Below are 26,931 nucleotides of genomic sequence, written 5' to 3'. Positions count from 1 at the left end.
TTTGATATCATAGTAATCGTATTGACCCGTAGAATAAAGGTATCATGTCATTTATGTTGAAGTTTGTGCGCCGTAGAAACAGAACGCACCGAAAGATGAAGGAATGTCATTTTTTTTCAATTTCTCTCCACTTAGAATTTTTTTAAAGTTTTTCAGTATATTATATGGTACATTAAATAGCACCATTCAAAAATACAACTCATCCCGCAAAAAACAAGCCCTCATACAGCGACGTCGATGTATAAATAAAGGAGTTACGATTTTTTAAAAGGGGGGAGGAAAAAATGAAAATGGAAAAAAGCAAAGAAGCTCCGACACTAAGGGGTTAAATAGAGACTGGCCATATAGGACGGTTTGCGAAAATACATTCAAGACGGAGAATAATGCTTAAATGGATGAACCCGTGAAACAACCTGATGCCTGTCCAGTTGCTTTCATCGTGTATAGAATCTAGTTCTAACGCAGATATTCGTCCTATGGAAAGCAGTGCTGTAGATCACGTCTGATGCAGCGTCTCACAGTAATACAGAGATGCTGCATGTAATGTGACCGCCTGATTCTAGCAACCATGTCCTATACAGAGTCCAGCAGTAACACAGATATCCATTGTATGTGTCTGGTGGATACCTGCAAGCACAATGTAATCAGAAGAATCCAGCAGTCATGCATTTATTGATCCTATGGAGGAGGGGGCAAGTGGCAGCCAATGCTCACAATCACCCCACAATCATGTCGGACACACAATCTGGCACGAATACCCTTCTTCCTATGGAAGAGAAAACAAGGCGGCTTGACTCTTGCATTCACCACCTAATCATGTCAGATACAGAGTCTAACAAACATATTAGTACAAATCCTGTAGAAAGGGGTAACGAGGCAGTCTGGGACTTGTAGTCACTCTATTATTTCAAATACTGAGTTTAGCAATAAAATATTTATTCCTTCTATGGAGGACGGCGTTATATTTCTATGCACTGCAAAATCATGTCGAATACTTAGCCTAGCAGTAATACTTCTTTAGAAGGCATGATGATATGGGGGCCCGATAGCTGCATTTACTATCATGACAAATACCGTGTCCAGCTGTCATGCAATGACTCATCCCATGTAATTCATTAATGAGGGAGCTTGGTGCAAACCATAGCTGCATATCGTGATTGATAACCACAGGGAGATCTGGGACTTAGACGACTATTTCTCTGTGAAGAGCTCCTGGGACACTGGTTTTTAAGGCTATAAGCACAGGGAAATCTGGGACTAGGATGACTTTCTGTGAAGAACTCCTGTGGACACTGATTAGGAAGGCTGTCAGCACAGGAACATTTGGGACTCAGATCCAGATGAGTCCCAGAGTGTACGGGGCTGCTGTGAGAACAGGTAACAGGGGAGAAGAAAGAAACTGGGGCAGAGGGGGTGGAGCAGGACCTGGCCAACTGCATATAGTTCAAGGAGGAAGTCCCGTCCCTCCCAGGGCGCCAACAGGAAGTCTCACCCTCCAGCTTCAGCCTTTGTAGGCCTGAGAAGTCGAGGCCTAAATCAGAAGTAGAGGAGGGAAGAAAGTGGCAAAAGAGGAGTCCTCTCCCCAACACAGGTGTGGGAAAGAGGGAGACCATGGAATACCATAGACCTGCCCAAGAGGGAAGAAAACTTTGGAAGACTCCAGAAAAAAGGGAATGATTTGTCCCAGATGGTGGATAGTTAGGAGGGAAGTGTTCTGCATGATGGCTGAGAATAGCAAAAAAAGAGTCTCAACATGGTGGATGGGAGGGATGTTCCCATACATACCTGGGATATTTATTTCTGAAATAAGGATCTTGGCCTGGATGGTAAGAGTCCCTCTGACTCAACTCACCTTAGTGAAGATCACCATATTGGGAAGACCCTATTACTGGTAGGCCCAGAGGAGTTAGGGCTCGTCTGTGCTTCCTTTTCTTCTGTAGGTAGGACAGGCAATAGAGAGGTTAAAGCCACTCTGTTTTCCTTCCTCATCCTCCTCTATTCCCCACTTAGAAAAGGGAAAAAAAATGTTAAAAAAAGATCTGCTTCCTACTGACACTAAGCTGAAGCTGATTTAGCTTAGTACACACAGGAGAGGCATAGCAGGTGGAAGGAACTAACACTTTGTGTAGTAAGTGTCCACCACCTAGTGATAGCACCTATACCCCAAGGTCTTGCTGTGTCCCCCAATGACACAGACAAGAAACACATACTCAAAAAATATATATGGTACACACACATACACATACAGTGAAATCCGTCCTTTTGTCATGAATCAAAATTGCCTAAACCCACGTGAATGAGCCCTAGAGGTGTTATGACCCCCTGTAAACACCTTTTAGCAACCCCTCATCAGTACTATACAGGTATTGGCTGCAGGGCATTAATGTCCTCATTGCTCCTCTTTTCCCGTATATGCTTGCATAGTACATCTTTGAAAAGTTCTATACATTGCTATAAATGATTCCTCCTCCTTTTTGATGCACCTGGATGAAAGAAAACTCAGTTTGACAGAATGGTATGTATTTTACTATATGTGCAATTAATATATCAACTGGACCTTAGAAGTGGGGTATATTATATTGTATACAGATGTATATTATGTACTAAGGGGATTACACATTTACCATAACAGGTAATGTTTAAATATTACTTTCTGTTGAAATACTAAAGGATCATCCCTTCTATATGATATCTAATGAATCTTGTACCAGTGGCCTAACTCTGCAAAGAGCTAGTGATTCAACTCCATAATTGTCTACAACATTTCATGGAAAAACATTCAATCAAAACTATTCAAGTTGCTCAAAGCAATGTGCTGCAGCCACAGCCATTGCTACTGATCAAGACTGTGCATTGTATGCTAACTGGCCAATATATACCATACTACTAATTATTAGGAAATTACAGTACCAGTGTTTCTGGTGGCGCAATGCGCTACATAGCGTTGCTACATGCACCTCACAAACACAGCTGTAGTACATGGGCATGTGACAGACACACACAGCTGTGCTACATGCCATGCGCCTGACAGACACAGCTTTGGTACATGACAGACGCATGACATGCGCATGGTACAAACACAGCGCTGCTATATTATATGCGCGTGACAGATACCGCTGTGCCACAGTACATGCACATGTTACAAACTCATCTCTCCTACATGACATGCAAGTCACATACACAGCTTTGGTACATGACATACATCCATGCTGACTATACACATTACACGCATAGCACATTAGACAAACAGCCACTCGCAGCTCTACTACATACAATGATGAGCCCCTAGTCATCCCTGACTCCACGCACATGCATAATCACATGATGATGACATCATCACAGGTCCTGTACTTTCTGTCAGCTTATCTAGTATACAGTACAGTACTACCAAACTCCAGAATGGCTCCTCCCACAGCAGTGACATCACCACAGGTCCTTTAGCCTGCTGGCTCTCTGTGGTGGCGGTAGGTCAGTGTCTTCTTTCAGGACTGCTGAGTTGTGTCTGACATAATAACAGCTTAGTTAAATTCTCAGTGCGTTAGGACCAGCTATGATGGTGCCAGCGGGCGGAGCTATGAGGGCGCCAGGGGGCAGAGCTATGACGGCGCCAGGGGGCAGAGCTATGAGGGCGCCAGGGGGCAGAGCTATGACGGCGCCAGGGGGCAGAGCTATGACGGCACCAGGGGGCAGAGCTATGACGGCACCGGGGGCAGAGCTATCACGGCGCCGGGGGGGGCAGAGCTACGACGGCGCCGGGGGGGGGCAGAGCTACGACGGCGCCGGGGGGGCAGAGCTACGACGGCGCCGGGGGGCAGAGCTACGACGGCGCCGGGGGGGGCAGAGCTACGACGGCGCCAGGGGGGGCAGAGCTACGACGGCGCCAGGGGGGGCAGAGCTACGACGGCGCGAGGGGGCAGAGCTACGACGGCACCAGGGGGCAGAGCTACGACGGCACCAGGGGGCAGAGCTACGACGGCACCAGGGGGCAGAGCTACGACGGGTTACAAGTGGGGGTCGCTGTCTTGATGCATCGGTAGGCCAGCTATCAGTGACAGCCGACTCCTGCTGCCGAATAGTGTGGGATCTCGAACTATTGCACTATCCCTAGGGCGTAACTGTACATCGTGTTGTGTTAAGTACAGTTACGCCCTGTGGCGTTAATGGGTTAAAACACCTTAAAATATGGGAAGAGATCGAGATCAAGATCAATACACTTTTGCAAACTCTTAAAAGCAAGTAGAAGACAGGAACAGAAGGCTGATAGCAATCAGATGATGGCACAAACTGATGATGAAGATGGTTGTCAGATAACAGAGTAGATAGGTGATGGAACAAATAATAACAAACTGAAAATTACTGAGCCTTAGGATACTATTACATGGCTGATAGTTGCCAGAATGATCACTCAAAAAAGTCATTACAGGCAACTGTAACCGCATGTAAACACGGGACCTAACAAAGCAAGTGAGTGAGATTCCCTCACTTGTCAGGGGTGATTGATCTCTGTCTCACCTAAAAACCAAGCAACTGTTGGCCCGTATAAACAGGCAGTCGGTTATCTATATATTACTGCCTGTTCAAGGTAAATGAAGGCGGGCAGCCGGAACAGATCTCTGACACACAATGCTTTCATTCAGTGAGCGATTATTGCATTATTAAAGCATAGGGGGCAAATTGTTGGGACGGCTGTCCGATGCTTAGCTGTCCTGTGTAGAAGTACCCTAACGCTAATCTATCCCAGATGTTGACCCTAACCAGACACTACTGTCACTGAATATCCTTATATCTCTAATGGAAAGTAACTGAAACACTGACCCTGACAAACCATGAGAGAGCACAAAGACCCAGAGATAAGAGAAGCCAACTAAGCAGAGCTGAATATAAGAAGCAAGGCAGATACAAACCGAAAAGAAGGGGCTCTGGTGAGTGCGGCATCTCCATCACTGTTTACAATACACAGCTTTGTACTTTTAGTAGGGGCCGTGACTTCTATTACAGCTCAGTCCCATTAACTTGAATGGGACAAAGATGCAGTGATCTGTAATAAGGCACAGCCGCTACTAAAGCTACAGCTGGTAAACACTGAAGGGGAAGCAGAACTTGTCAGAGCGCTCAAAGAGCTGATTTAATACTGACATCCTATCCTAAGCATGCAGATTTACTTTACTACTACTACCCCAAAAATAACACACTGTCTTATATTAATTGTTGCCCCAAAAGAGGCACAGTGTCTTATTTTCAGAGGGTGTCTTATGCTCACCTAGCTGCCGACGTTCCGCTGCCTCGCGCTGGTCTGCGGCGCTGCGGCAGGCTGCCGTGTCCTCAGTGCTGACAGCATTCTCTCCCTGGCAACTAACGGGGCTATGAATACCCAGTCTCCAGCAAGAGAGTGCTGTGATTGGATCACGAGTGCCGCTGGCTCAGCCAATCAGAGCCGGGGCCAGGGTAGGGCTTATTATTGGGGGAGGTTTTATTTTTGGGGAAACACGGTAGGTGAATACGTTTTTACCTAATAAAAATATAAGTTTTGTATATAAAATGCCCTATTTTTTGGCCTGTAAGGTGCACTTTCTTTTCCCTACAAAGTGTGTGTTGGGGAAAGTCAGTGTCTTATAGAGTGAAAATGCCGAAATTCTTACCTGGCCGGTCCGCTTCATAGTAGGGGAGGAGAGCCACCCGTACGTATAGCTGATTGTTCAGTGTTGGGGGGGAAAGGCTGCTGCTCCTCCGCCTCTACCAATCAGCTGTACGTACGGGCAGCTCTCCTCCCCTGCTATCGGGCGGACCCTGTGTGATAGCAAACTCTAGTGTAAATATTATTCATAGTACACACGTTGTATGATATACTCTCATTGGTATAAAATGCATATGTACATGAACCTTCATAGCTACATTTTACTGCAAATCCAACAGCAGAAACATGGATAACTGCAATCTGAAAGTTGGCGCAGACATGTGCAATCATTAAAGGAAAGACATAACTTCTAAAGCCTTCAGCATGACATTGAATGTTAAAGATTAGAGATGAGCGAATGTACTCGGTAAGGGCGATTTCACAATCGAGCACTGCGATTTTCGAGTACTTCACTACTCGGGTGAAAAGTACTCGGGTGCGCTGTGGGGCGGGGGGTTGCAGAGGGGAGTGGGGGGTAGCAGCGGGGAACAGGGGGGAGCCCTCTCTCTCTCCCTCCAGTAGTGAAGTACTCGAAAATCGCGGTGCTCGATTGCGAAATCGCCCTTACCGAGTACGTTCGCTCATCTCTATTAAAGATGTATAACGAGATCTCTACAGGCAGCTCGTTTTCCTTTAACCCCTTGAGTGGCGGGTTTCCTACCACCCTGTCAGACCCACCAGGGCAGGTTTTTTAAAACGGTCTAATTATTGAATTTCAACTAATTTTGCAGTTGCGTCTCAAGACCCATAACTTTTTCATTTTTCCATTGACATGGCCATATAAGGGCTTGTTTTTTGCGGGACAAGTTGTGATTTTTTAAACAGGGCAGAGGTAAAAAAAAATAAATGGGGAAAACAGAAAAAAAGGGGCCATGTCATTAAGGGGTTAAATAATGCATTAACTTCCTTCTCTGGGTCATTACGACGCATGGATACCACATGTGTGATTTTATTTTTGATTTTTTACAAAGTAAAGGGAGACAAGTGTTTTTATTACTTTTTTTTTAAATTTTTTACTTTTGTTTTTTTTTTTACTTTTTTTTTTGTCCCTTTAGGGGACTTCCACAGGGACCCATCAGGACCCCCTGATCACATTCCGGGGGTCCGATGGTGACAGCCCTTTACATGCTGCAGTCACAGCCCTTTACATGCTGCAGTCACATAGACTGCAGCATGTAAAGGGTTAACACAGCAGAGATCGGAGGTTTTCTCTGATCTCTGCAGTAAGAGCTGGTACCTAGCTGTCCTCTGACAGCCAAGCACCAGCTCTCCCTGCCACAGAGACCATCGGCTTGCTTCTGACAAGCCGATGGTCTCTATGGCAACCTATAAACAAAGCAGGAGACTTAGAAGCAGGAGATTGCCGGCATATCGGCAATATCTTCTGCTGGTTTTTCAAAGCCCTTGCTTTGTTCTCTGTGGGACTGTGCAGGCAGAGCACAATGTCACAGCTTGTGGCATTGTGCTCTGCAGCTCCCATAGTGATACATAGCCCGGAAGATTTCCGGGCTATATCACTATCGGCAGTGGAGCTCGTCCCGCAAAATTTCCGGTCGTGCTACTCAAGGGGTTAACGGGTCTTCTCCTACATGGAAATGACATCTAGACAACGAATGCTACTTTTAATAAGAGTCATTATCAGACAACATATTGTACACTACGAGAGTTGGAACAATGTTACGCATGCAATGTCTAAGGTCCAATGTCTATGGGCGGATTTGAATTATAAAATCTGAGCGTGTCTCCTGTGCGGGAGATCCGCAACTTTTGCTGCCCATAGGGAGTCATTAGCATCCGCATGACAAGTAAAAACATGCGGATGTGATTTTTCCCGGCGTGTGGATAACACGCACAGGAAGAAATCGCAGCATGCTCAATTTTACTGCGGATCCCGCAGGGACAGCTTCCGTTGAAGTCAATAGAAGCCGTCCCTGCCGCGGCACACCCGCCGCTGTCACTGTGGCTGTGCCGCGTCTCTGCGAGAAAGCAAGAGATTCAAGAACAAAAAAGAAAACACTGTGCATGCGCATCGCCAGATGTAATTGAACGCATCTGCTGTGCTGAAGAAAGAAGACCTGGCCATCTTGGAGGAGACCTATGCTGGATTGGGAGAGGTAAGAAACTGTCTTTCCCTCTCCATGTCCGCGGGCACGCACGGATTCTGCTGCGGGATTCGCTGGTGGAATCTGTGTGTGCGCAAGCGGGCATGAGGCCTAAGATGCACTAAATATCTATGTGTGTTATTCCTCCTGTAATACCCCCCTCACGGCCTGGTCTGGGGGAGTTCAAAATATATATTTCTCCTATGTTCCTTCTCTTTAACCAATGTGCATCTTCTAGAGCTAAAAATATGGTATATTTTTTTCCAATAATCACATTCCTACTATACTGATTTATTGAACAGTTAGAGGGCGACACCCTGTGGATAATTTCAGAACTTCTAGTAGCTTATAAATGTCTCCATATCCACAATATCTGTATGGAGTTTGTATGTTCCTCCTGTGTTTGTATGAGTTTCCTCCCACACTCCAAAACATACACATAGGTGAATGTAGATTGTGAGCCCCAGTGTGGACAGAACCCAAAATCAAGTGATGTGTTATGCATACACAATACAAATAAAGGTGATTAGATGTACTTATGATTACCCTGTATTATCTATATGGTCTTGGTATACAAGTATTGCAGATACCTCAAATTTCTATGGCATTTACCGTATATACTCGAGTTTTAGCCGACCCGAGTATAAGCTGAGTCAATAAGTTTTACCACAAAAAATGGTAAAACTTATTGACTCGAGTATAAGCCTAGCTATACTTGAGTATATACTAGGTAAAGAAAAAATGCAATACTCCCCTCCCAGCCGGCGTCTGTGTCCCCGATGCGATGGTCTCCCAGACGGTGCGGCAAACTGCTTGAGAATTCTCCCTGCTCAGCTTTGAATTCCCCTGCTGTTAGCACTGTAAGCTCTGTAATTGGATTGAGCGCCAGCCAATCACAGCCGTCGCTCGATAAACAAAATCACAACCATTCAGTGATGTCAACCGCTGAATGGCTATGAAGGATCGAGCGCCGACTCTGATTGACTGGCACTCGATCAATCACAGCACTTACCTACACAGCGTTGACGGCGGGGGAATTCAAAGCTGAGCAGGGAGATGACAGCAGTGAGAATTCTCAAGCAGCTTGCCACACTGATGGGTAGACCATCGCACCGGGGACACAGACGCAGGCTAGGAGGGGAGTATTGCAGGTTTTTTTTTACCTAACTTGAGTATAAGCCGAGGGGGGCTTTTTCAGCATAATAAATGTGCTGAAAAACTAGGCTATACTCGAGTATATATGGTATATTGGAAAATATAAAACAAAAACTTACACGAAGAAGGATGCAGCATTTCTCCTTCCAATATCTTTGTTGGCCTATCTGGTGCAAAACTTGAACTTGGATATCTGTCCAATAAGAATAATAGATCTTAATATATGTTGATGCTTTTGCCATTGTGGTAAAGTGACCCATTAGGCCTGTAGAAACAAAGATGGCCGCACCAGCTATTCTGATTACCTGAGGCACACTGTGTTTTAGTATGCATCATTAGTATAAGACACTGCACCTGCTTTGATTAACTTCTTAGTGACCGCTGATACGCCTTTTGACGGCCTGTATCGACGGTCTGTGCATTAAGAGAGATCGTGCAGTGATCCCTCTTCATATATCCCAGGTGCCAGCTGTTTCTCACAGCTGACACCCGGCGGCAACAGCTCTGATGAGCCGCGCAGCTGATAGGAACTGTTAACCTTTTAAATGCCCAGAGCAATGTTCGGGGGTCCCGTACGGCTCTCCTTGTGATGAGATCGCAGGGAGCCAGGAGGCGCCAGGGCTGTGGGGTGGCTTGATAGACTACCTGCCCGATAGCAGTATGATGTAATGCTATTGCATTACATCATACTGCAGGAGCAATCAAAGCATTGCAAGTTGCTGTCCCCTCTGGGGACTTAAAAAAAAGTAAAAATAAGAATAAAGTTTTACTAATTATTTTTAAAAAAAGTAATAAAAGTTAAAAAAAATAAATTGGGGTATTTGGTATCGCTGCTTCTTTAAAAGTCTGATCTATCAAAGTAACACATTATTTACCCTGTACGATGAACGTCATCAGGAAAAAACAAAGAACGCCAGAAATGCACTTTTTGGTCACCTAATAAAAAGCAAATCAAAAAGCCGCATGTATTCCAAAATGGTACCAACGCAAACTACAGGATGTCCCGCAAAAATTAAGCCTTTGCACAACTATGTCAACAGAAAAATTTAAAAATTATTGTGCGCAGAAGGTGGTGTCAGAAAAAAAAAGAAATATATATATATACATATCTCAAGTAGTACAGCAAAAAAAACTCAAGTAGTACAGCAAAAAAAAAACTATGTTTGGTATCGTAGTAATCATCCTGACCCATAGAATAAAGTTATCATGTTATTTTTTCTGCAGTTTGTGCGCCGTAGAAACGAGACGCACCTAAAGAAATTTTTACATTTTTTTAAAGTTTTTCAGTACATTATACGGTACATTAAATAGTACCAGTGAAAAATACAACTCGTCCCGCAAAAGGCAAAACTCATGCAGCTACGTGGAAGGGTAAATAAAGGAGTTACGATTTTTTAAAAGGGGGGAGGAAAAAGCGAAAATGGGAAAACTGAAAAAAGCTTGGTCACTAAGGGGTCAACCATTGCTGCCCATGTGAGCAGTGCGGGTCAGTCACCATGTAGTGTCTTGGACTACTGATGCATACTAATACACAGTGTGTATCAGGTAGTAAGAGAAGCATTCGGTCATCTTTGCTGAAAAGCAAGAAAATCTATATGTTTAAACAGCTGATTTGCACAATTGTGTAACATTGACCACAAAGAACATATGTACTGGGCAACTGGCTTGTCTTTCATCATTCTGATTGGCTACACTTTTCTCAGTCTTCTTTAAAGTGAATAATTGGAACAGATCATTTGACTGAATGTGGGTCATGCTTCAGTCCTGAAATATGGACTGCACTTTAATTCCCTAACACTGATCACAGGTAAGTAGCAGCAGGAAAGCTTCATGTTCACAGACCGTGCTGTAGACAAGACTGTGCATATTCCACGTGCCGTCTACTAATCCTCACAAATGAATGTGCCTAGGATAAACAGAAGATGATAAATGTGCCAATGCTTATTGAGCTTTTTAGTGAAGAATGACTTGTTCTGCTTATGAAACACTGTGTGGAACTCACTGATGTCTCATCATATCATCAGAATCTGCTTGACTATTCTTGGAGCTTCTCTTGGTTATCTGCAAGACATTCTGTGGGGATGAGAAGAAACATTTTATTGGTAGTGGTTTTCTTATTACACTACATTACATACTTTTTGTGTATTCACAATATTCCACGTAACAATCAAAAAACACACATTATTAATGTTTTTATATATTCTATGTGCAAATAAGGTAGATGAAACCACCTATTAGATGGCAGCATTCCTGCAAATCAATGTTTGACCCTTTATACAGGTCTGTAGAGCAATGATTGGAAATTAAAAGCCAATCCAGAATCCATACACAGACAGCTGTTTCGGGGTGATTGCCCCTCATTAGTGTGCAGTAGGATCCTAGCTTGGCTAGTGAGAGGCCTGTGATGTGGGTCGGGAGGAGTAACATCACTTCTTTGGCAGAGCACAAAGAAGGTGAGTGAGGAGACATATAAGGCCATCCATGCTACTATTGATTTCGGCTCGTGGACATAAGGAAGTGTTTTTGCCTAGCATGTACATAGACATTATTTGCTGTGGAATCCGGAGGCAGACGCCCGCACCGGATTAAGCAATGCAAATACGCCTGTGTGCACTGGGCCTTAAAAAGCAACATATTTTTGAAGCAGAATTGCCTGCAGAAAATCCACATTGTTTTACAGAACCACCAAAAAATCCACAGCGTAAATTGACTGGAGGTGTGGATTTTACATCTGCGTGTCTCTTTATCCTACAGATTTTTTACACTGATTTCATCCTTTGCAAATGCAAAAACTGCAACATGCAAAAAACACATAATTTATTGTGGTTTTTGTGGTTGTGGATTTTCTGCGGATTTGCTGCACATTTTTTGATTTACATTGTGTGGCTTTTCCCTAAATGTTATTCAGAGTTTGACAAATGGTTTGATTTTAATTAAAACTGAATTTCGCAAGTTAATTTGGAGGCCTGGGCCCAAAGAGAAGAACCTGTTAGTGTAGGGTCCTATTTGAAGAAATCCCCTTGCCAGGGCAGATGGGCTCTCACAATTTGATCAAAATTTCTATCTCCAATGTTTATACAGTCGGTCAGGAAAGTCTCCAGACCCTTTCAATTTTTTTAAACTTTCTTATGTTTTTCTCTATCATTCTGCTCTCAATACCCCATAATGACAAAGTAACAACAGAATGCTAAAAATCTTTGTAAATTTTTTAAAAATGAAAAACTAACCTTTTGCATTAATATAAGTATTCAGATCCTGTACTCCGTTGAAGCACCTTTGGTAGTGATTCCTCCTCTAGTCTTCTTGATGCCACAAGGTTTTTACACCTGGATTTGGGGATTTTCACCTCTCTCAAGCACTGTCAGATTGGATGGGGACTATCGGTGGACAGCTATTTGCAGGTCTCTCTAGAGATGTTCAGTTGAGTTCAGGTCAGGGCTCTGGCTGGGCCACTCAAGGATATTCAGTGTTGTCTCAAAGCCAGTCCTGTGTTTTGACTGTGTTTAGGGCCATTGTCTGCCCAGTCTGAGGTCCCTTGTGCTCTAGATCACATTTTTATTAGGAATATCTCTGTACTTTGCCCCAATCAGCTTTCCATCAACCTTAACTAGTCTTCCTGTTCCAGCCACTAAAAAACACCCCCCACAACATGATGTTGCCACCAACATGCTTCACTGTAGTATTGGGTAGGTGGTGAGCAGAGCCTGGTTTCCTTCAGACAGAACGCATGAAAATGAGGCTGAAAACTTCAATCTTGGTTTCATCAGAACAGAGAATGTTTTTCCTCACAATCTTGGAATCTTTAGGTGCTTTTTGGCCAACTCCAGGCAGCCCATCCAGTGTATTTTACTGAGGAGAGGCTTCTTTCTGGCCACTCAGCTGTAAAGCCCACATTGGTGGAGTGCTGCAGTGATGGTTGACCTTCTGGAAGTTTCTACCATCTGCACCCAGGATCTTTAGAAATCAAGCAGAGTGACAATTGGGTTCTTGGTCACCTCTCTTATTAAGGCCCTTCTCCCCCTGATTACTTAGCTTGGTGTGTTGGCCAATTGTAGAAAGAGTCCTGGTTGTTTCAAACTTCATTTATTTATGGAGGCCATTGTGTTCTTGAGAACTTTTAGTACTGACTAGAGATGAGCGAACGTGTTCGGCTCCGCCCCTTTTCGCCCGGACACCGAACTTCGCGAGGAATTCCGTGTTCGGGCGAAAAAAGTTCGGGGGTCGCCGTGGCAGCGCGGGGGGTTGCGGCGGGGAGTGGGGGGGAGAGGGAGAGAGAGAGGGCTCCCCCCTGTTCCCCGCTGCTGCCGCCCGCGCCGCCGCGCCTCTCCCCGCCCCCCGGCACCCCCCGAATACTTACGCGCGAACACGGAAGTCCTCGGAAAAGCCGGTGTTCGGGTGCGTAAGTGTTCGTTAAGAACACGTTCGCTCATCTCTAGTACTGACATAATATTTGTTGCCTTCTTGATCGTTGCCTCCACATTATCCTATCTCTGAGCTCTATTTCCTCCACATGGTTTAGTTTTGTCTCTGATATGCATTGTGAGCTATGAAACCATATATCGACAGGGGTGTTTTTTTTAAATTAACTTAGTTTACCACACGCTACTCCAATTAAGGTGTAGAAACCTCTCAAAGATGATCAAGATGTTGCAGGTCGGCTTTGTCCCTGGCAGAGAGGCAAGGGACAACACTATTAAAACAATGTCCCTAATAGCTAGGGCCAAATCGACAAACACCCCCCTATGCCTCCTGTCGATTGATGCAGAGAAGGCTTTCGACAGGGTGAGTTGGACCTTCCTTTCTGCCACACTAGAGAAAATCGGATTGGGCCCACGGATGCTCCAGTGGATCATGGCGCTCTACCAGGACCCCACTGCGAGAATTAAAGTTAACGGGACGTTGTCCGACATGCTTAGAGTAAGAAACGGGACGAGACAGGGGTGCCCCCTTTCCCCCTTTCTCTACATCCTCACCATGGAAACCCTAGCGAACTCTATTCAAAGTAATGACTCAATAAAAGGCTACAGGATTAGTTCCTCAGAACATAAAATGGCACTATTCGCCGATGATCTGTTACTATACCTGTCCAACCCCCGAATCGGCATGTCTGTGCTTTTAAAGGAATTTGAAAAATTCGGGAGAATCAATAACTACAAAATCAACGCACAGAAATCAGAGGCCCTGAACAAATCACTCCCGCAGGCCGAGGTCTCCCATCTGAAGTCGGTACTCCCCTTTCGGTGGGTAGATCCACACTTAAAATACTTAGGAATAAAAATCTCAGCAGAGCTTACGGCAGCCTACAAATTAAATTTTATCCCCTTTGTCGAAAACCTGGAGAAGGATTTGGGCAAATGGAACCCCCTCTACATCTCATGGAATGGACGAATTAACGTGGTAAAAATGGACGTGCTGCCCAGATTTCTCTACATTTGTCAAACCATTCCAATCGGGCTCCCAAGAGTATTCTTCAAAAAAATTAGATCCTTGTTCATAACTTTCGTATGGAAGGGGCACAAACCACGAGTACGCTACTCCATACTGACGAGGTAAAAAGAAAAGGGAGGCCTGGGTCTACCAGACTTCTCTCTATACCATAAAGCCAACATAGCAAACTGCGCCCTCAACATCATTAAAAGCAGGAGCTCAAGGCTCTGGGTGGAAATAGAGCAAGCAGGGGAGACGGATGGTCTATACGGAGCCCCCTGGATACCAACCAGGTGGATAAAATCTATTCCTAACATTTCTCCCTTCAGTCTCCAATTGTTTACCACATGGGCGGGCTTCGCGCCCCGCTATGGTTTAGTCACAGTCCCAGGTCCACTAACACCGCTCACGGGAAATCCCTTATTTGAAACCACCAAAAATAGGATGGGTCTCCTGTCCCTCCCGGCCACACCAACCCCCAGGCTAAGAGACGTAGTGACAGAGTCAGGACTGAAATCCATGACAGAGATCCTGGATCAGTCTCCACCACAGCCAGGTTCTTGGCTACAATACCTGCAGTTAAGGGGCTTTGTGAGCTCGCTGACGCCGAAAGTGAATCTGACAGCATCCTTTACAGAGTTCGTACAACTCTGCTTATCAAGCCTAAACCAGAGGCACATGATCTCTAAGTTATACAAAACGCTGCTGAGCCGGGAGACGGGGGATGAGGCCCTGAAATACAAAGAGGCCTGGGAACGGGAATTGGGGGGAAAACCTCACAGATGAGGACTGGGGAAAAATCTGGAATCTGACTCACAAGGTCTCCACGGCAGGTAGAATCCAAGACCTTAACTACAAGATAGTTTCAAGATGGTACAGAACCCCTGACCAACTGCAGAGGATCTTTCCCCAGACCTCCTCGGGTTGCTGGAGATGCAGCGGGAGCAGGGGCAACATGATACACATTTGGTGGGAATGTCAGCCAGTAGCCGAGCTCTGGAAAGAAGTGACAACCCTGTACAACCATGTTAACCACTCAGACATTACGATGACACCCAAATTTGCCCTGCTCTCACTGTTCCCAGGCACTGCGAGAGGAGCGAAAGCAAGCCTATTAAAACACTTCATAATAGCAGTGAGAAGACTCATTCCAAGATTATGGCGCTCAGCCACTACTCCAACTCGGGGCATGTGGGTGGAAGAACTTCATACTCTCATGAGATTCGACGAGCTAGGGGCAGACGAGCCCAAATTATGGGAAGCCTACTACAAGCTATGGCAGCCGTGTGTGGCATTCAGGGGAACTGATAACCTTAGAAAATGGATAGTGCAAGGCTCTATAGACTAACGAGACCGCTTGAAAGACCCCCGGAGCGCATCATACATGGCCACACCTACTTTTAACTCCACATTCCTCCCCTCTCACCTCCCCTCCCCCCTCCTGTTCCCTTCCTTCTTTTCCTACCTTACTCTTCGGCTCCCTGATCAATTCCCCTCCCCCCTTCCCCTCCCCAATTGTGTGTCTTAGAATAAGTAAAACTAATGTCAACAGCAAAGGAGAAGCTCACATCAGAACTTCAAGCTGGGGCGAGACCGGCTACCCAGTCTCGTAACATAGATCAAGACGGAGAGGAGAGCAGGGGAGAGTGCGCAACAATGCGTCAACGCAACCCAGGCGCCTTAGGATCATTGCGCGTAGCGCGACATTAATTCCCCACGAAATTCTGTCTTCTCTTTTCTGCCAGCTCTCTGCTCTTATAATGGTCTTTAAAGCAGACCTACTTGCAATAGTTTATCAAGTTTTTCTTACTGTTTGTTTTGATACTTTTGAAGTGATCTAAAAATGTGACCAAACTGTTGACAGATTTGTAATAAAATTTATTTGAACCTAAAGATGATCAAGAGATGTTGGAGGCTTCCAGAGCTAAATTTCAAGTGTCATACCAAAAAGCAGCTGAATACTTATGTTAATACAAAATGTTAGAAATGTTTTAAAAATTAAAAACTAAACATTACGTTTCCACTTTGCCATTATGGTGTATTTTGTGCAGAATTTATTTATTTTTTTGTAGTCTGCTCAAGGATACAGCATAACAAAATGTAAAAAATGTAAAGGGTCTGAGGACTTCCCAAACCCACTGTACAAGTGAATATAGCAGCAATTGCCAAAATTGAAAGTATGAATTCATTTTTCTTGGTACTTCCAGAATGCTGTTGCATATTCTGTAAAGCCCTGCTTTGTCATGACATGAGCAAATCCCATTCTTGGCGCACTTTATATTACTCCTGTACAAAGCCACATTATGACTGCAGAATGAAGTATAGGCTGGTTTTTAGGCAATGTTACCATGGCTTCATTTTTGCACCCATTTTACGTCTGCAGATCCTATCTCGACTGGAAATCCAATATCCTAAACGACATAGTCCTGTGATGCTGTTTGTTTCCATTATTGGACTCGGGTGAAGATTTGCAGCAATGATACGGTTGCAAAAGTGCGCCTGTACTACACTTGTCCTTAATGCTTCAACTGTAATGCCAAGATCAAGCTTTCTTTTATCCAAGTACATAAATAAGTGTGATGTAAATCACATAAAAACACCAGTATGTAGCTTATTATGTGCCTACTCCAAATATACAATAACTCCAACATTCTCTAATCCCCACAGGACGTTGAACTATATCCTGTGCCTAGTAGAACTTAGGTCAGAAACGCTATCTTTTCTCCTTAGGGAGAGCATCTAAAGCAGTGGTGGCGAACCTGTGGACCTCGTGCCAGAGGCGGCACGCAGAGCCCGCCCTGCTGGCACGCACCACCACCGACTGCTCACCACATTAGTGAATACCGCCAAGAGTCATGGCTTCCCTGCTACCATTCACTCAGCAGTGCTGGTAGCGCCACTGATCCTGGCGCACACTGTGACGTCAGTGTGCACCCAGGATCCTCTTCACCCCCTTTTCTGACATCTCTTCTTAGGTTCCGCAAAAGCAGGGGAGGAGGCGTCCGGCAGCATACTGACATCACAGTGTGCACCTGGGATCAGTGCCAGCAGCAGCGACAAGGAGAAGAGCAGCGGCGCTTCGGCGAGGAGGAAGGGGTAAATATATGGGTCTCAGTGGGGTGCTGTGGGATGTCACTATTACTACTGGGACCACTGTGGAATGTCACTATCACTACTGGGGCCGCTGTGGGATGTCACTATTGCTACTGGGACCACTGTGGGATGTCACTATTACTACTGGGGGCCAAAGTAGGATGTCATTATTACTACTGAGGGCCGCTGTGGGATGTCACTATTACTACTGGGGGCCGAAGTAGGATGTCATTATTACTACTGAGGGCCGCTGTGGGATGTCACTATTACTACTGGGGGCCGAAGTAGGATGTCATTATTACTACTGGGGCCACTGTGAGAGACACTATTACTACTGGGGCCATTGTGGGATGTCACTATTACTACCGGGGACCGCTGTGGGATGCCACTATTACTAATTGGGTCACTGTAGGATGTCACTATTACCTCTGGGGGCCACTGTAGGATGTCACTATTACCGCTGGGGGCCACTGTAGGATGTCACTATTACCACTAGGGCTACTGTGGGATGTCACTATTACCTCTGGGGCCACTGTAGGATGTCACAATTACTGCTGGGGCCGCTGTGGAATGTCAATATTACTGCTGGGACCGCTGTGGAATGTCACGATTACTACTGAGGGCCACTGTAGGATGTCACTATTACCGCTGGGGGCCACTGTGGGGATGTCACTATTACCACTGCGGCCACTGTGGGATGTCCCTATTACTGCCGGGGCTGCTGTGGGATGTCACTATTACTGCCAGGGCCGCAGTGGGATGTCACTATTGCTACTGGGACCACTGTGGGATGTCACTATTACTACTGGGGGCCAAAGTAGGATGTCATTATTACTACTGAGGGCCGCTGTGGGATGTCACTATTACTACTGGGGGCCGAAGTAGGATGTCATTATTACTACTGAGGGCCGCTGTGGGATGTCACTATTACTACTGGGGCCACTGTGAGAGTCACTATTACTACTGGGGCCATTGTGGGATGTCACTATTACTACCGGGGACCGCTGTGGGATGCCACTATTACTAATGGGGTCACTGTAGGATGTCACTATTACCTCTGGGGGCCACTGTAGGATGTCACTATTACCGCTGGGGGCCACTGTAGGATGTCACTATTACCGCTGGGGGCCACTGTAGGATGTCACCATTACCACTAGGGCTACTGTGGGATGTCACTATTACCTCTGGGGCCACTGTAGGATGTCACAATTACTGCTGGGGCCGCTGTGGAATGTCAATATTACTGCTGGGACCGCTGTGGAATGTCACGATTACTACTGAGGGCCACTGTAGGATGTCACTATTACCGCTGGGGGCCACTGTGGGGATGTCACTATTACCACTGCGGCCACTGTGGGATGTCCCTATTACTGCCGGGGCCGCTGTGGGATGTCACTATTACTGCCAGGGCCGCAGTGGGATGTCACTATTACTGCTGGAGGCCACTATGGGATGCAACTATTATTACTGCTGGGGCCGCTGTGGAATGTCAATATTACTGCTGGGACCACTGTGGGATGTCACTATTACTACTGAGGGCCACTGTGAGATGTCACTATTACCGCTGGGGCAGCTGTGGGATGTCACTATTACTGCTGGGGCCGCTGTGGAATGTCACTATTAGTGCATGGGTCCACTGTGGGATGTCACTATTACTACTGTGGGCCACTGTGGGATGTCACTAGTACCGCTGGGGCCACTGTGGGGATGTCACTATTACCGCTGGGGCAGCTGTGGGAAGTCACTATTACCTCTGGGGCCACTGTGGGTATGTCACTATTACCGCTGGGGCAGCTTTGGGAAGTCACTATTACCTCTGGGGTCACTGTGGGATGTCACTATTACCTCTGGGGCCACTGTGGGTATGTCACTATTACTGCTGGCGCTGCTGTGGGATGTCACTATTACTGCTGGCGCCGCTGTGGGATGTCACTATTACTGCTGGGGCCGCTGTGGAATGTCACTATTACTGCTGGGGCCGCTGTGGAATGTCACTATTACTGCTGGGGCAGCTGTGGGATGTCACTATTACTGCTTGGGGCCACTGTGGGATGTCACTATTACTACTGTGGGCTACTGTGGGATGTCACTATTACCGCTGGGGCCACTGCGGAGATGTAACTATTAACGCTAGGGAAGCTGTGGGAAGTCACTATTACCTCTGGGGCCGCTGTGGGATGTCACTATTACCGCTGAGGCCTCTGTTGTATGTCACTATTATCGCTGGGGCCATTGTAGGATGTCACTATTATCACTGCGGCCACTGTGGGATGTCCCTATTACTGCCGGGGCCGCTGTGGGATGTCACTATTACTGCCAGGGCCGCAGTGGGATGTCACTATTACTGCCAGGGCCGCAGTGGGATGTCACTATTACTGCTGGAGGCCACTATGGGATGCAACTATTATTACTGCTGGGACCGCTGTGGGATGTCACTATTACTACTGAGGGCCACTGTGAGATGTCACTATTACCGCTGGGGCCACTGTGGATATGTCACTATTACCGCTGGGGCAGCTGTGGGATGTCACTATTACTGCTGGGGCCGCTGTGGAATGTCACTATTACTGCATGGGTCCACTGTGGGATGTCACTATTACTACTGTGGGCCACTGTGGGATGTCACTAGTACCGCTGGGGCCACTGTGGGGATGTCACTATTACCGCTGGGGCAGCTCTGGGAAGTCACTATTACCTCTGGGGCCACTGTGGGTATGTCACTATTACTGCCGGCGCCGCTGTGGGATGTCACTATTACTGCTGGGGCCGCTGTGGAATGTCACTATTACTGCTGGGGCCGCTGTGGAATGTCACTATTACTGCTTGGGGCCACTGTGGGATGTCACTATTACTACTGTGGGCTACTGTGGGATGTCACTATTACTACTGTGGGCCACTGTGGGTATGTCACTATTACCGCTGGGGCAGCTTTGGGAAGTCACTATTACCTCTTGGGCCACTGCGGGATGTCACTATTACCTCTGGGGCCTCTGTGGGTATGTCACTATTACTGCTGGCGCCACTGTGGGATGTCGCTATTACTGCTGGCGCCGCTGTGGGATGTCACTATTACTGCTGGGGCCGCTGTGGAATGTCACTATTACTGCTGGGGCCACTGTGGGATGTCACTATTACTGCTTGGGGCCACTGTGGGATGTCACTATTACTGCTGGGGCCGCTGTGGAATGTCACTATTACTGCTGGGGCCGCTGTGGAATGTCACTATTACTGCTTGGGGCCACTGTGGGATGTCACTATTACTACTGTGGGCTACTGTGGGATGTCACTATTACGCTGGGGCCACTGTGGGGATGTAACTATTAACGCTAGGGCAGCAGTGGGAAGTCACTATTACCTCTGGGGCCGCTGTGGGATGTCACTATTACCGCTGAGGCCACTGTTGTATGTCACTATTATCGCTGGGGCCATTGTGGGATGTCACTATTATCACTGGGGCCGCTGTGGGATGTCACTATTACCGCTGGGGCCGCCGTGGGGGGTAACTATTACCAACGGGGCAGCCGTGGGAGTCACTATTACCGCTATGGTATGTTTACATGTGGCGGAAATGGGCAGAGCTGTTTCAAAATAGACAGCGTGCAGATTATAATTGCTTTTTAGATGCGGAAATGCTGCAGAATTTGTCACAGAAATTTCAACTGAGGACATTCTGCAACATTTCGGCACACAAAAAGCAGTCAAAATCTGTATGCTGTCTATTTTGAAACAGCCCTGTCCTTTTTAGATAGATGGAGGTAAAATCATACGTCGTGATAAACCCTGCCCCCTGACGTGTTGGCACTTTGAGATAAATAAGTGGGTTTTGGGTTGCAGTTTGAGCACTCAGTCTCTAAAAGGTTCGTTGTCACTGATCAAGACGGTGATTGAGGAGACTTGAAAGGCCACTGTTACAAGGCTTGTATAAAGGGTCTAAAATTGACTTAAAGGAATGCTTGCTTCCAATACGTGGCACTGTGGAGGTATTGTTCCATCTCCCTTATTTGCATATTACCCAGAGGAGCATGAATGGCCTTTTAAGTCTCCTCACTCACTGTCTAGATGCTCTCCCTAAGCCTGAGTTCACACACAGCAAAATCCCGGCGAAAATCTTGCAGTTTGGCCAGAGCGAAAAACAGCATTATTTCCGCTGGGAGAAGCGCTGCTTCAAAACCCACGGCACTTAGCCGCGGGTTTTGAAGCGGCCTGGCCGCTCGCTCTTCCGCTGCGGCCGGCGCTCCCATAGAGGAGAGCGCGGCCACAGCGGAAGAAGAAAAAAAATAAACATGCTGCAGACGGCAAATCCGCATCGCAGCGACGGCTTTGCCACGGCGGATTTGCCATCCCATGTGGACGAGATTTCTCAGAAATCTCGTCCACATGGCTGGCCAACTACGGGATTAGCAGCCGCAGGCGGATTTGCCGCGGCGAAATTCCGGGCGGAATTTCCGCAGCAAATCCGCCCTGTGTGAACCCAGACAAAGGAGAAAAGATAGCGTTTCTGACCACACATCATAGGCCTCTCTCTAGCAAAGCCAGAATCCTACTGCACACTGATGAGGGGCAAACACTCCTGTCTGTGCATGGAGTCTGGCTTTGCTTTCAATTCCAGGTCATTGTTAAAAGGCTTGTATAAGGAGTCTAACATTGACTTATATTGACAAGGAATGCTGCCTTCCAATAGGTGGCACTGTGGAGGTACTGTTCCATCTCCCTTATTAATAGAACTTATAAATGCCTTATTTTAGGTAGTTTAACAAGTAAATTAAAAAGCTTGTGTCAAGTTTTAAACTGGTGCCTAATTGATAAGATGGGGAATAAATGTCTGATCGGTGGGGGTCCCAGCTATACTCATCTATCAGGCAGTTTCGTACAGATTAATGGAGCAGCAGTGTCAGTCATATGAGGGGTGCAGGGCCTGCATTCTTGTTATTAGTGGGAGTCGTCAGTGGTCAGACCCCCACCAACCAGACACTTATCACCCATCTTGCGGATAGAGGATAAGTTTAAAGCTTGGCACAACCCCTTTAATGGTAAACTAATATGGTAACAGGCATAATGTAGGTAGAGTTGTCATAATTTAATAATAAATGCATTTAACGAGATTGTTTATCTTTAGCGAATAGTGAGGAAATAAATTAGAAAAATAAACTTTAATTCCTCATTGGTTTATATATACTTATATATAATATTATGCAAGTATTACCTGACCAGTAGACAATGTTTCAAGAGTCTTCCCTTTAAATGAGCCAAGGCTGGTGCACAAGTCCCCCTTCTTTGAGCCCTTTTGCACTATGTCTACAGCACTCTCACGCTCTATTCTCTTTGTAGGTGATGTGATGTTGGTTCCGGAGTAGGACACACATTCAGGAGGTACATAGCAAGGTGGGGGGCCTACAGCAGACCATTCAGCATAAGTTTTACTCTTGAACAGTGGAAGCTCCTGATCAACCTCATCTTCATCATTGTGAGGTTTGTTTTCGGCCTGCTTTTGTTCCTCTTCGCCATCAAGTATAGTGTAGTGCTCCTGAAAATACTGCTGTATGTAGAGAAGATTATCAAGCGTGGATTTGTGATGCATCTGGATTGAATTTAATCTATTAGTTAGTATTTGCAATTCATCTTGCCAGTTTCCATTTGTTTCTACGCTTCTGCAATCAATATCTTCTTCCTCTGAATTAGAACTTGTATCTGTCTCACAATTACTGACTGATGATAATGAAATGGATGGGCTGCTAATACTTTGTGGACAGAAGTCCCCCGCCTTGTTTTGACCCTCTTTCTCTAGTGAGTGTAGGTGGGCAATCATTTCATCAGTGTGTTCTACCGAGTCACACAGGGTTTCAGACTGACTCAGTGGAGGAAACAACTTTGCTTGAACTGTAACTAGAAATACTTGTTCCTTTATAAAACAGGTCTGTAACAAAGCAAAACATAGTAGTTGACATGTTTAGTGCCATTGGGGGAGTTCACCATTCATGTTATTCAATAATCCTATTTCAAAACCACCTCTACTCGGTTGGTTAGTAAATCGGATAAGTCATTCTATCTAGGTAAGCATCAATAAGCCTAATCAATCAAAACTTTCCTATAAAAAGTACGTACCTGGTGGAATTTCCTCTTCTATATGCTGCATTTTCATATCTCTTACTGCCTCTTCAACCATAGGTGCATCTTCTGTACATGGAACATTGCCCATGAAGTGCTGTACGTAAATCAAACATAAAGTTGTTACAGGGTGATAGAAAACACAAGTGCATGCTGAAGGAAATACCGCCAACGTATTGTATGAGAAGTAAGAGCAGGATATAATAAATGAAGGCTTTATTAGGGCTATGGCCCCTTTTTTCTTCGTAGGTAAACCTTGAGAGCGCTCACAAGTAATAGCACAATTTCACCCCGACTCATAGGTGACAGTGACAGGTTCTCTGGAGTCCTAGTTTAAGCTGTATGTTAGTGGGGATCAGCAGTTAAAGGGGTTGGCCAATTTACAATTATAGTAAAAATGCTTTGGAAATGTCGTTATTAACTTTCTAGTGTAATTGTTCTCCATACGGACGTCCATTGTGCTGAATTCATGAACCCCCGCTCTCCTTTGCCGACTGTTCTCTCTTCCATATGATAGCTGGATGCTAATTGCAGAGACGCATGTGACCAACGACATCACTCATCTTTCTTCCATGCGTCTCTGCGCCATGTTTTACAATAGAGGTGGCTGAATGAGGTCGATGTTTCATCATATTCAGCCATCTAATGGACGGAGGAGCAGTTAGGAAGTGACAAAGGGAAGTGACATAGGAAACTGGTACAAAGGAACTCTGTATAAATAAAAAGTATATCAGTGAAATAATAATAAGCATATTTCCAAATAATTTTTAATATTAATTGTAAACTGGCCAACCCCTTTTGTATCTGCTAGTTGGCTAACTTCCTGCTGGGATCTACCTACTATCAGGGTAACCTTAATATAGAATAACAGGAAACAATGAATGGATCATCACTATCACTATGCATTATAGCCAATAACCAGACAATATATGGCAGTACTGCATCGTGTCAAAAAGCATATCATGCAGAGGCGTGGCTAGCAGATAAGCGAGTGAGACGTGCGCTCGCCTCGCTCCCGGCCCCGACAGCAATCCCGGACCTAAAAAGAACCCCAGGACATCACTCACCGGCCCGATGGTGAAGGGAAAATCAAAGGAGCACTCCAGGAAGACGCCGACCCGGCAGGGGAGCGGACTGTCGGCTTTCCTCAGAGCCGCGGGAGACAGCGGGGAGCGAGATGCGTCGGGCAAGATGGCGCCGCCAGCAATGAAGAGGGCAGCGCACGTGGAGGAAGTGCTGGCGGGTGCCGGCTCCGCTGGAAGCGCGGAGCCGGAGAAACACGTCTCAGCAGCTCAGCACACAGGAGCAGCCGAGAGGAAGATGCAGGCGGACCGGGCGGCAGCAGGGGCAGAGGAGCCGGCAGCAGACTGGGGTAAGGACAACTCTCCCACACCACACAGCCCCAAGACCCAAAGGGGACAGTCCCACACCCCAGTCCAGGGCACAAGAGACAGGGAGACAGAAGAGACCCTGTTAGCTGACCACAGGGGAGAGAGAGCCGCACAAAACATGGCAGCAGGAGGCAGTGGCCCCCATGTCCAGCAGCCCCCCCAGCCTCAGAGACCCACACAGAGAAGGGGCAAAGTAAGCGGCACTGGGAGAAGAGAGCCCGCAAGCGCGACCAGCGCGTCAGAAGGGTCGAGCGCAGAAGACTCCGCACCCCCCTCCCCGTTGCCCGCCACAAGCACCACACCACACACGAGCACGAAGCAGAAGAGTGCGCGCAGAGTAATGTGCCTAGCGCCCCTGAGACATGACCCCCCGGGGGAATGGGACTGGAAGGAACACCTGCGAGCCCTCCTCACTAAAAGCGAAATCAACGGCCTCTTCCAGAAGATGGAAACATCCCACAAGAACGACATCGCTGCCTTACAACAAGATATACGGCATCTAGGTCAGAGATTAGAAGAGATTGAGGGGGAGCAAGAGATAGTTACTAATACCATGAACGACTACGTCCAAGAGCTCACCCAGCACTCCCACCAGATATCCGAACTATACAACATGATTGACGACTTAGAAAACCGTCACCGGAGGAATAACCCAAGAATCAGAGGCCTCCCAGAGGAAATTGACAACGCCCAGTTAGACAAATGGGCAAGAGAATTCTTTAACAACCTGCTACAGAGACCACCGGACACAGAAATAGAGATAGACAGAATTAACCGCTCGCTGGGACCCAAACCCACTGATCCGACCAGACCAAGAGACGTCCTTTGCAGGGTGCATTTCTACAAGCTGAAGGAACAAATCCTCCACCAAGCTAGAAAAAAGAGCGACCTGTCCTACAAAGGAACTCCACTAATGATCCTGACAGATCTATCACGGCGGACCCTCCAGCTAAGAAAAGCATTGAAGCCCCTACTCACTTTATTGCGGGATAAAGAAATCATTTATCGCTGGGGATTCCCATTCCAGCTTCACGCCAGCAAGGGAGGTAAAACAGCCACATTCCGAAGCCTGGGAGACCTACCCAATTTCCTGGGGACCTTCGAGCTGCCACTTGTGTCCCTACCGGACTGGCCCAAATCAGCCTCCCTGCCGACACCACCTCCAAGAACTGAATGGCAGACGGTGGAACGCAGATCGCGCCGACGAAGAGAGAGACCCCAGGAGACTGGGGAACCTCAGAAATCCAAGTCGGGAAAACCAACCTGAAAAGAACACTTAACCACCACTTCGCTTGTTCAGCAGAGCGAGGCAAAGTTGCAAAGGGAAAGGCGAGTTTCTTGGGGTCCAAGGGGTTCTGGGAATCAGACTCACTACAACAAGTTTAAAGTTATAGGGGTAGGGAGCGAAAGCTCGTAAATTTGTTAGTTTCTGCTACTATAGCACAAGCGATGACAAAGTTAGCCCTCGCAAACTATCGGAATATGATAGAACACCAGTTTACCACCAGTTATTTGTTTTTATTGCTGTTTTTGTTTTTTCTTGATTTACCCCACGTGTTTTCCCCCCACCCCCCTCTTTTCCCAACTCCCTCCCCAAACCTGGGGGCGGTGGGGGCTCTACGAGAAGGCGGTTCTCCACTGAAGACAACCATGGCTGAGCTGACATGTAGCACATACAACGCCAGGGGCCTAAACTCCCCCCAGAAAAGAGGTCAGATAATCTACCATCTCCACAAGAAACCCACTTTAGAGCAGACAATGTTCCAGCATGCAACTCCAAACTATATCCCATCTGGTACCACAGCCCACATCCCACAAAGAAAGCGGGAAGGGTGTCTATAGCCTTACACAGAAACCTTAGATACAATGTAATGGACACCGCAACAGACCAAGAGGGCAGATTTGTCTTCCTAAAAATAGAAATGTCTGATATGTTGTATACTTTGGCTAATATTTATCTTCCCAACCAGGAACAAGTACCAAC

The sequence above is a fragment of the Eleutherodactylus coqui genome, chromosome 1 (genome assembly GCF_035609145.1).
Source record: "Eleutherodactylus coqui strain aEleCoq1 chromosome 1, aEleCoq1.hap1, whole genome shotgun sequence".
Classification (NCBI taxonomy): domain Eukaryota; kingdom Metazoa; phylum Chordata; class Amphibia; order Anura; family Eleutherodactylidae; genus Eleutherodactylus; species Eleutherodactylus coqui.
The sequence above is the reverse complement of the archived record's forward strand: the minus strand, read 5'-3'. Positions refer to the sequence as shown.